This window comes from Montipora capricornis, chromosome 3, assembly GCF_036669925.1.
Source record: "Montipora capricornis isolate CH-2021 chromosome 3, ASM3666992v2, whole genome shotgun sequence".
Lineage (NCBI taxonomy): Eukaryota > Metazoa > Cnidaria > Anthozoa > Scleractinia > Acroporidae > Montipora > Montipora capricornis.
The window spans coordinates 8,832,657-8,843,377 of record NC_090885.1 but is presented as its reverse complement, the minus strand read 5'-3'; the positions used below and the strand labels follow the sequence as shown (position 1 = coordinate 8,843,377).

The window sequence follows — 10,721 nt, the reverse complement described above, 5'->3', positions numbered from 1 at the left end:
TGGCAAGTCTGACGAAGGACTGGATTCTCTTCGATACCGACGGTACTGCGAAAAGGTAGCTACCAACACTTCGCAAGTTCAGCCACAGAGCTTACCTCCTACATCAGCAGCAGCGAGATATCACAGCCGACGTGTGTACTTTCAAGTCCAACAGTGGAAGAGGGTTGGAGAAACCATGTCAGCAGAAGAATGGGGATGGAAGGCCAGTGAAAGATTGCTTCTTCCTATCATGACACACTTACCTCTAGCACCTCAAGCCCTCCTTCAAATTGTGAGATGCAACTGCTCCACAGACTGCAGCAGCCTTAGATGTACCTGTAGAAAACACAACCTAGAGTGTTCAACTGCTTGTGGTCAGTGTAGAGGCTCCGGTTGCACCAGCTCTGTCCAGCCGGATGACTGTGAAAGTGAAGATGATGACGATGATGATGATGTATGATTCATGCATTCTTCCAAATTGACACTGTCTGCTAAGGTGTCTAGATTATAGCTTTACTTTATTTCAATTAAGCCGGTGATGTTTCCATTAGTGAAAAGTAAACGAGGAAAGTTGTTTTGTATTTAGTCTTGTTTCCATGCTGATCTTTAAAGGCTTATTTGTAAAATTAGAAACGTACTAGGGAAAAGGATTATAATTCGTGATTCATTTGTCCTGCACAGTTGAATTAGAACTTGTGAGGATGTCTGGATCATTATCATCATTTATTTGCCTTTATGTGTATAACATATTTTAAAAAAGCATACAGCAGGTTGTTAGGCGAGGAGACCTCAGGAAACCACCAGGCTTATAGGAGAGGCCACCTCGACATCACAATATTAAACAAAAATAAGGGCTGCGAAGGAGTGCGGCAGGAACTAACTCAGAAACTATTTTAATAAAAACTCTAGCACTTTTTTCTTAAACATAGGAAAGCTTGACAAATTGGTAATAGAGGCAGGAAGACAGTTCCAGACCCTAGGTCCTTGGTAAAGAATTGTGAACTTCTTAATGTTCGTGCGACAGGAATGCACACGATAATTACCGGCTGTTCTTGTGTCATATTTATGGACTTGACTGTTTGTCATAAACAGATTGAAGAAAAGTGGAGGCAGCAGATTATTGTGGTAGCGGAACATGAATTTAGCAATATCGAGGGTATTGAGTTGGAAGATGTCTAAGATTTTCAGTTTAGAAAAAAGAGGAGCAGTATGTGCTCGATATTCTGAATTTGTAACAGCTCGCACCACTCGCTTTTGCAGATAATAAATTCTATTTAAATTAGATACGTAAGTGGACGACCACGTAGAGTTACAATAAGTAATGTATGGATAAATTAATGTATAGTACAACATAAGTTTGGTCTTACAGGATAAGTAGAAATGCGTCCTGGATAAAATACCAACTGATTTAGCGATTTGTTTACAGACAAAGTTTACGTGATATTTCCAAGGAAGGTGTTCGTCTAGATAAACCCCAAGAAATTTAGTTACATTACTTTGAGTTAGAGATTGACCCCCAAAGGAGAGAGAAAAACTGTGATTGACTTTCCTCTGACTCGGACTAAATATAACATAATTTGTCTTTTGGACATTAATCGAGAGCTTATTGCATCTTAACCAAACATCAATATTTAGTAACTCATTATTAAGCACATTCTCCAAGTAGTTAGGATTAGAGTGTGAAAGAAAGATACTAGTGTCGTCAGCAAAAAGCAGAGGTTCAGTTAATTTGGAAGCTCTAGGAAGATCATTTATGTATAATATGAAGAACAAAGGGCCCAGGATGGATCCCTGAGGAACTCCACACTTAATGGTCTGCGTTGGAGAACATGTTTGATTAATTAGGACAAATTGCCGGCGACATGAAAAGTAGCTTTTAATCCACCGCAGAGCCACATCACGGATACCATAGTGCTCCAGCTTGGTAAATAAAATTTGATGGTCAAGAGTGTCAAAAGCTTCGGAGAGATCTAGGAAAACACCTACAGTAGTTTCACGTTGGTCAATTGCCGAGGAGATTTTATTTATCAAATGAATTAGAGCATGGGAAGTTGAGTAGTTTTTCCGAAATCCGAACTGGCAGCGGTATAATATATTATGTTGTTCGACGAATTCAGTTATGCGATTATACATTACTTTTTCAAAAAATTTTGAAAAGTTGGACAACAAAGAAATAGGCCTGTAGTTTGTGAAAAGACTAGGATCATTTGCTTTGTAAATTGGAATCACTTTGGTAAGTTTTAGTTTATCAGGGAAAATGCCTTTTTGTAAAGACAGATTTATGATGTTAGATTTATGATTATCTTTCTTGTTTGAATGACATTAGTAAATTTGCGATAAAAGAAATACATTTAAGAGTAGGTTATTGTATGTAGCCTCGTTTTCATGCTGAACCAATAGAGGTATGATGTATAAGTAAAAAATTAAGTCACTTCCCCTTCGTAGATTTTTCTAGACTTTTTATATGTTGATCGGGACACTTTTCTGATATGGATAGTGAAGAAATAAATTCTGTTGCAATTTGTGATGGGTCTTATCAATATATTGACTGGACTACTTGTCCAGTGACAGTTAACGTCAAGTACAGGTAAACGTCGGAAAATGGCGAGAGATTACCAGAGAGATAAATCTGTAATATAACTTAAAGTTGTTTGTTGTAAAAACTCATTATTAATGTTACTAAATTTGCAAATGCAAACAACGAATTCCTATTAGCAGGTTATCAGGATACGGGATTTTTTATTTATTTATTTTTTGGCAGGAGACTTTATTCAAGTCCTACAGTTTTACTTGCTTCCTTAACTCCGTTCATCCAAAAAATTACAAGATCAGCCTTAAATCACCCGAAAAGCTTATTTCAAATCACAGTTCAATAACTTATCATCCTGGGCCAGTTGTTCAAACTGACCAAGTTTTAAAACGAGTTTTATTCTCTACTCCCAAATGCTGTTCAAAGCTGATATTCGGTAAAACTTTACATTAGAAGAAGTCAATCTTGAAAACCAAAAAAACGCAACGGAAACTGTCACCAAAAAGTTGAAAACATGAAACAAAAGTTTACGCTTATCCTGGATTAAGGTAATCGGCTTTCGAAAGACCGGGCCCTGTATTCGAAGTAGGGTTCCATAATCCTGGTTTAGTTCCTTGCAAACTGTTTAAATCTGCCGTGGCGAAGACAAGAAGACAACATCTGTACTCTATTTCTTTCAATGCTCAAACATATAAAATTCCGTAATTGCGTGTTCTTTAGTCCAGTCCAAGGTTCTAATTTTACAATTCCATATTCTTGATTTCAGTATTAGAGTAACTTGGTACCAAAAGCTACACAATAACTTGAAATCTCGTTAAGAAAAAAAGCATAAATCCAGTAGTCCAGTCCGGGTTAACATCGCCAAAACTCTCTCTATCATCGATTCAAAAGTCAACAAAAGCTACAAGTAGTAAATAGTTCTCAGAAACTACAAAAGTTCGTCATGATTCTACACTCGAGCTGAACAAAAAATTATCAAAAATGAAACCAAAAAACCCTAGTGATCGCTACTCGAGAGAACAGACAAACAGCCGAAACTGTTTTGTCCCTGCCCCTTACGGCACTAAAAAAAGTACCGTACGTAGTACAATGGTACTTGACCGTAGCCCTTCGCCGAGAAACTAATCTTAGCCAAAAGGCCGAGAAGCGGTCAGGATACGGGATATTTAGGTACAAAAAATTGTGGGGATACGGGATTTTTGGCTGGGATGGCGGGGGAGAGGGGGGGGGGGGGGTGGAATTGAGGAGATACGGGATAGTTTTTACAGTGGGAACGCATTACGTACGTGTGGTAGTGCAGTAACTTGACGGTGTTTTTTTCATAACTGTCAACTGAGATGTGTTTTGTTTTTCCAGGAGATTCAAGTTGTCCTTGCGTAATATGTAGCTCTAATACTACATGATATTGTTTGGTATCGTAAATCATTACGGTGCCATGGTAGACATCTTAGCTAGATACCCCCTGAGAAGACATGTCGTTCAGTAAAATACTAAACCCAGGACGACTGAAGAAAATAAAAAAAAATTGAGAAACATTTGGCTTCAAGGCTGACATGTTGATCATTTCCAGCTTCTTTTTCATCACAAGCTTTAATAAGCGTGTACGCTGAGCTTCTGACAGCTTTCCAAGACCAATGCTTCTAAAGTTACTCCCTTTCTGGCGGGGTTAGTATTTGGACGGGGGACGTCAAAACATGCGACTTGCTGTCACGAACATACGACCAAAAATTATATTTTAACGCTCAAAAATGCGAACTACGCGAGGTACAGATTTTGCTTGCCTGCTTTATGCAAAACAAATATTGACGCAAAAGTAAATAAATATGAATATGTAGTTTTTTAAGAAGAGCAGAAGGAACTTTTTGGAAGTGTCGATCGAGAATAAAACAATTTGCCATCAGCCAAAACATTTCGGGTGATTTTTTTACGTTCAATCAGAGTTTAATTTTTCTATCGTACTTTTGGTCGTACAAGTAAAATCGCAAAAACGAAAGTGACATCGATTTTAGCGGCCGCCTGTGATCAAGTTAACTTGCGTGTTAATACTGACAACTCACGAAACAAAGGATGCGTCTGTGACAAAATGTCGGCAATATACCGGGTTTTTGTTAGTTTGTGTTTTTTTTTTCTTTCAAGTGTTATAAAGTTCGACAAGATACATCTGCGAATTTAACAGAAATATCCGCAGTCGTTGATGCAAGCCCAAGTGTCAGCTAAAGTTAAGCTCCCCCGAATAAGTTTAGTACTTGGATGGGGGACCGCAGCGAAGTCCCCGTGACGGCGATAGCTAATTCGCTTTTTTAAACTTGACTTTATCTTGTTTGGCCGTTGAAAGCTATTTTCTTATTTTCTTTCTACGACAAAATGGCGAACAAACTGGTTCCCAAGAAATATTGGAGTATTCGTTCGATGCAAAATACTTCTAATGAAGTATTCGTTCTATGCAAAATAATGTTCACAGTGGAACACACAAGTACGAAGCAAGATCTAGAAATAACGTAGAAAGTTCTCCTTACCTTTAAAGCTTGCCTTTCTCAAAGAAAAAGCATCTGTCCACTTTATCGAATAGTTTAATACTGAATCAATCATGGCGGGCGGAAAGATCCCACAATAAACGTTTGCTTTCATCTAGATAACCAAAGTGTGTCACAATGGCCGAGTGATCTAACGCGCTTGCAAGGTAATGGTGAAAGTTGGGAAAGTATATGAGTTCCCCTGGGGGCAGGGAAGTCCGGAAATACTGGAGGGAATAATAGTGATTTCATCCGATCGGAGATTACTTCAATATCCGTGGGGTATGCACATTTGCGACTACCAACAAAAAAAAGACACATGACCGGTATTAAGACGTGGTATGCCTTCGGCATTCCACGTAAAAAGTGATGAGCAGGCTGAGACGAAACTCCCTCCTTAAGATTTTTCAATTGTGAAGGTGGCAATGAATCTGCTCCGGAGAGCAGTAAAAAAAGGGGGGTCACCGAGTTCGTTTTTGAGATATATGCGTTTAAAGACAAACAAGACGCCTCCAAAGGCGTATCCGTGGAATGCGCAAACAGTTGACACATATTGTCGACTTACAGTGAACTTCAAGTACAGGTAAACTTCGGAAAATGGCGAGAGATTACCAGAAAGATACATCTGTAATATAACTTGAAGTTGTCTGTTGTAAAAACTCATTATTAATGCTACTAAATTTGCAAATGCAAACAAGGAAGCCCTTTTAGCGGGTTCTCGGGATACGGGATCTTTAATTTATTTATTTTTTGGAATGAGACTTTAAATCCTACAGTTTTACTTCCTTCCTTAACTACGTTCATCCAAAAATTACAAGATCAGCCTTAAATCATCCGAAAAAATTATTACAGATCACAGTTCAACAAGTTATCATCCTGGGCCAGTTGTTGAAAAGCCGATTAATGCTAATCTCAGGTTAAAAATGAACAAACGTGTTTTATTCTCTACTCCCAAATGCTGTTCAAGGCTGATATTCCGTGAAACTTTTCATTAGAAGAAGTCAATAAGCAAAGGAACTTTCACCAAAAAGTTGAAAACATGAAAGAAAAGTTTACGCTAATCCTGGATTAAGGTAATCGGCTTTCGAACAACCGGGCCATCTATTCGAATTCCGGTTTCGTAGTCCTGATTTAGTTTCTTGCAAACTGTTTAAATCTGCCGTGGCGAAGACAAGAAGACAACATGTGAACTCCATTTCTCAGAATGCTCAAAAATGTAAAATTCCGTAATTGCGCGTTCTATAGTCCAGTCCAAAGTTTAGTTTTACAATTCCATAATCTTGATTTCAGTATTAGAGTAACTTGGTACCAAACGTTTCAGAATAACTTGAAATCTAGTCAAGGAAAAAGCTTAAATCCAGTAGTCCAGTCTGGGTTGAAATGGCCAAAACTCTTTCTATTATCGATTCAAAACTCAACAAAAACTACAAGTAGTAAATAGTTCTCACAAACTACAAAAGTTCGTCATGATTCTACACTCGGGCTGCACAAAAAACTATCAAACACGAAAACAAAAAACCCTAGTGATCGCTTCTCGAGAAAACACAGTCTAGTCACTGCACTACCACACGTACGCAATGCGCTCCTACTTTAAAAAAATATCCCGTATCTGCCCCTCCCCCCCCCCCCCTCCCAGCCAAAAATCCCATATCTCCACTATGTTTTTTACCTAAGTTTTCCCGTGTCCTGATCGCTTTTTGGCCTTTTGGCTAAGATTAGTTTCTCGGCCAATGGCTACGGTCAAGTACCCATGTACTTACGTACGGTACTTTAGTCAGTGCCGTAAGGGGGCAAGCACAGAACAATTTCGGTTGTTTAAGAAAAACAACCGACACTGTTCTTGCATAGAGGGTCGGGTAATGACCGTGGTTTACCAGGGAGGATGATGACGATTCGGTCTGATCGACACAACTGTGGTACACGATATTGTTTTGGTATCGTAAATCAGTACAGTGTCATGGTAGATATCTTTGATAGATACCCCCTGAGAAGACATGTGGTTCAGTAAAGTACTTAACGCAGAACGATTGAAGAAAATAAGAGCAAATCGAGAAACATTTAGCTTCAAGGCTGACAAGTTGATCATTTACAACTTCTTTTTCACCACAAGCTCAAGCGTGTACTCTGAGCTTCTGACAGCTTTCCAAAACCAATTTGCATTGCAGTCAAGCGCTTTCCGGCGGGGTTAGTAACTGGATGGGAGACGTCAAAAGATGCAACTTGCTGTCAGGAACGGGTAATGACAATCTGCGAGCCAGCGAGCCATGCGAGTCATGCGAATTTCGCATTTAATTCTAAGCACCCATTTCAAATAGCGCTGATAAACAGTTATTAAGTCTAAGCACCCATTTTAAAACGGTTAGCTTTCAATAACTGTGTGACTCGCAGTCATGGCTTGCATGGCTCGCAGCCATGACTCGCATGGCTCGCTTCTTGGTTCGCATGGCTCGCAGCCATGGCTCGCACGGCTCGCATGGCTCCCACGTTTGGCTCGCTGGCTCGCTGGCTCGCACATTGGCAAAACTCGTCAGGAACATACTACCAAAAATTCTATTTTAATGCCCAAAAATGCGAACTAAGCAAGGTACAGATTTTGTTATCCTGCCTTACATGTATGCAAAACAAATATTGACGCAAAAGTAAATAAACAATGATATGTAGTTTTTAAGGAGAGCAGAAGGAACTTTTAGGAAGTGTCGATCGAGAATAAGACAATTTGCGAGATGAAGACATCATAAATTTTGTGCCACGAATATAATACAAGTTAACATCAGCGAAAAACATTTCGGGAGATTTTTGAACGTTCAATTTGAGTTCAATTTTTCTATTGTACTTAAGGGTCGTACAAGTAAAATCACAAAATCGAAAGTGACATCGATTTTAGCGGCCGCCTGTGATCAAGTTACCATGCGTGTTTAATACTGACAACTCACGAAACAAAGGATGCATCTGTGACAAAATGACGGCAAGGCACCGGGTTTTTGTTAGTTTACTTTTTTTCTTTCAAGTTTTAATAAAGTTCGACAAGATACATGTGCGAATTTAACACAAAGATCTCAATCGTTGATGTTAGCCCAGGTGTCAGCTGAAGTTAAGCTCCTCCGAATGAGGTAAGTACTTGGATGGAGGACCGCTGCGAAGTCCCCGTTACGGACATCAGTAATTCGTTTTTTTCAAACTTGATTTCATTTTTTATTTTGTTTGGCCGTTGAAAGCTATTTTCTTATTTTCTTTCTACGTCAAAACGGCTGAACAAACCGGTTCCCAAGAAATATTAGAGTATTCGTGCTATGCAAAATACTTCTAATGAAGTATTCGTTCTGTGCAAAATACCGTAATGTTCACAGCGGAACACACAAGTATTAGTACGAAGCAAGATCTAGAAATAGCGTAAAAAATTCTTACCTTTAAAGCTTGTCTTTCTCAAAGAAAAAGCATCACCGAATATTTTAATACTGTGTCAATCATGGCCGGCGGAAAGATTCCACAATAAATAATTGCTTTCCTGAATGCATCTGAACTGTGTCGCGGTGGCCGAGTGGTCTAACGCGCGCACATAATCGCGAAGCGCGGGGCAAGTATATAGTTTCTAAATGGGGCAGGGGAAGTTCGGATATACTGAAGGGTATAAAAGTAAATTCACCCGATTGGAGCTTATTTCAATATCCGTTGGGTATGCACATTTGTGACTACCAACACAAAAAATAAAATTTGACACCAGCCCGAATTTAAGACGTGGTATGCATTCGGCATTCCACGTAAATATAGGGCGTTTTTAGCTGGCTATTTTGTTATCATGGTAACCTATTGCGTTACATTAATGGCTGCATCTTGTTAAGCATTTATTGGTGTTTCATATGGTATCATAACCTTGCCATTAAGTGAAACAGTTCACTCCTTCCAAATAGTACAGTTTGTTGAAAGTGTTAAAACTGGTTTGAGCCTCCTTCACAAATTCCCCAGGGCGCAAATACGTTCTTCCTTGATATCCTGCTCTGCATAGTACAATGGGGACGAAAAACAAAACGCGTTCTCCTCCACGCTTCTCGAAGTTGTTATTTCTCTTGACTATAATGTTTCGTGACAGAAACACTTCGACATCACGGATGACTTTTTAAAATCGATTTTGTTAAGCCGCTCCATTGGCTAGGTACTAGTCTAAATTATCGTGCAAATGACCCTATTGCTTGTTTAATTTGCACATGATAGCTTCATTCAGGTATTAAAAAAGGTCTTTATTTAGGTGTCTTAAGATCTTGAGTAAAGATTAGAATTTGAAATATATTGGCATCTCCTGCGGATAAAAAAGAGGTTTGTTCCCGTGGGTTTTTAGAGGGGACGAAAGTGGAAAGCAACTGGTAGAGACGTATATACTCACGGTATCATTTACAGAGCAGAGGGCACAGCTGTACAAAATTGTACGATCCGGAAATAAAGGTTTTGACTGGGAGTCTTCTAAAAAGGTACCGTAAACTATAATTGAATAGAATAATTGTGAAATATTTTTCTCTCTTCAGTTCAAGGAACCGTTTTTCCTTTTAAGAAAAAAGTCATTAAAAGACCGTGGGTGATTCTATTCATAGACGGGTATGACAAAGCAGATTTTAACAATGATGCTTTTGATTTTTTCGCCAGAATATGTTGACGATGGTAAGCCATCCTAAACCACGAAATCGTAGATCCAGCCAAGCATTTGCCCAATTTGGATTGACTGGCAATTATTCGCTGTACCTCCAGAACAACACCACTCGAAGATCCAAACTTTTTAATTAGGATTCTGACGCTGACAATGCTAAGTTCACCACCATCAGAGAAGAAAGTACTCTGCAGCACCGAGACCACTCTTCGGGTGATATCACGAAAACGGACGTTGACTATACACAGGTTATTATTCATCCAGTATACATGGTTAGGCCACGAAAAACCTGAAGAAAATAACGCCTCGGAAAGGGTTTTCTCCGGTACCGTCGCTCGTGGATACCATTTCAACGGTCGTATTTCCAAAAAGGTGGATGGGTATTTGTATACGGTGTTGATCTTGTTGAAGTACCTCTCGCTCCTTTCCTATATACTGGCCGTGTGTGTAAAAAAGTATCTGTTTTCTCTGAGAGAACGCTGTTTACTTTGCTGTTGAGTAATGATGCTCAGGATAGAATGAGAGATTTGGTGTTCTTTTGCAAATCCCGGGCAAAATGTTTTCCTCTGCTCCCAACCGAGTGGTTAAAGACATGCTAGTCTTACTACGATGCATGGTCCACACCTCAAAATAATTTGATCAAGGTATGCCTTAGTCTCGAACTGAGTACTGACCAGAACCTTCAAAGAGATCCACTGAGGTGGAATGGATGCAATATGAGAGCCTTTGCCTTGAAACATTGGTCGAAACCATTGTGTGAGACGTACAAATGCCTCTTGCCCTAGATCGGTGAGGTCATTTGACGTCACCACCCTACTAACAAAGGAACCCTACAAAGATGATCTCAAAGATGGACTCCACTGGTTGAAATCTTATTGGTTCTTCACATCTTATCTGTTCAGCTGTGAAAGGGTATAATCAGCGCAAAATGGAATCAAGAATGATTCACGTTCCACCCTTGGTGGATAAACCCTTGAAGATCTCATGGGAATTTCACTGGAGGGCCCATCACTTGTGGATTTTGATCCAGAGGCAGCAGTGAAAAAAGTATTTTCTTGATCAG

The 10,721-nt window shown here is 39.4% G+C and overlaps 1 pseudogene; it reads left to right on the top strand.

Moving 5' to 3' along the window:
* LOC138039803 (uncharacterized) overlaps window positions 1-439 on the top strand; it is a 1,581-nt pseudogene extending 1,142 nt beyond the window's left edge.
* Window positions 440-10,721: the final 10,282 nt, after the last annotated feature.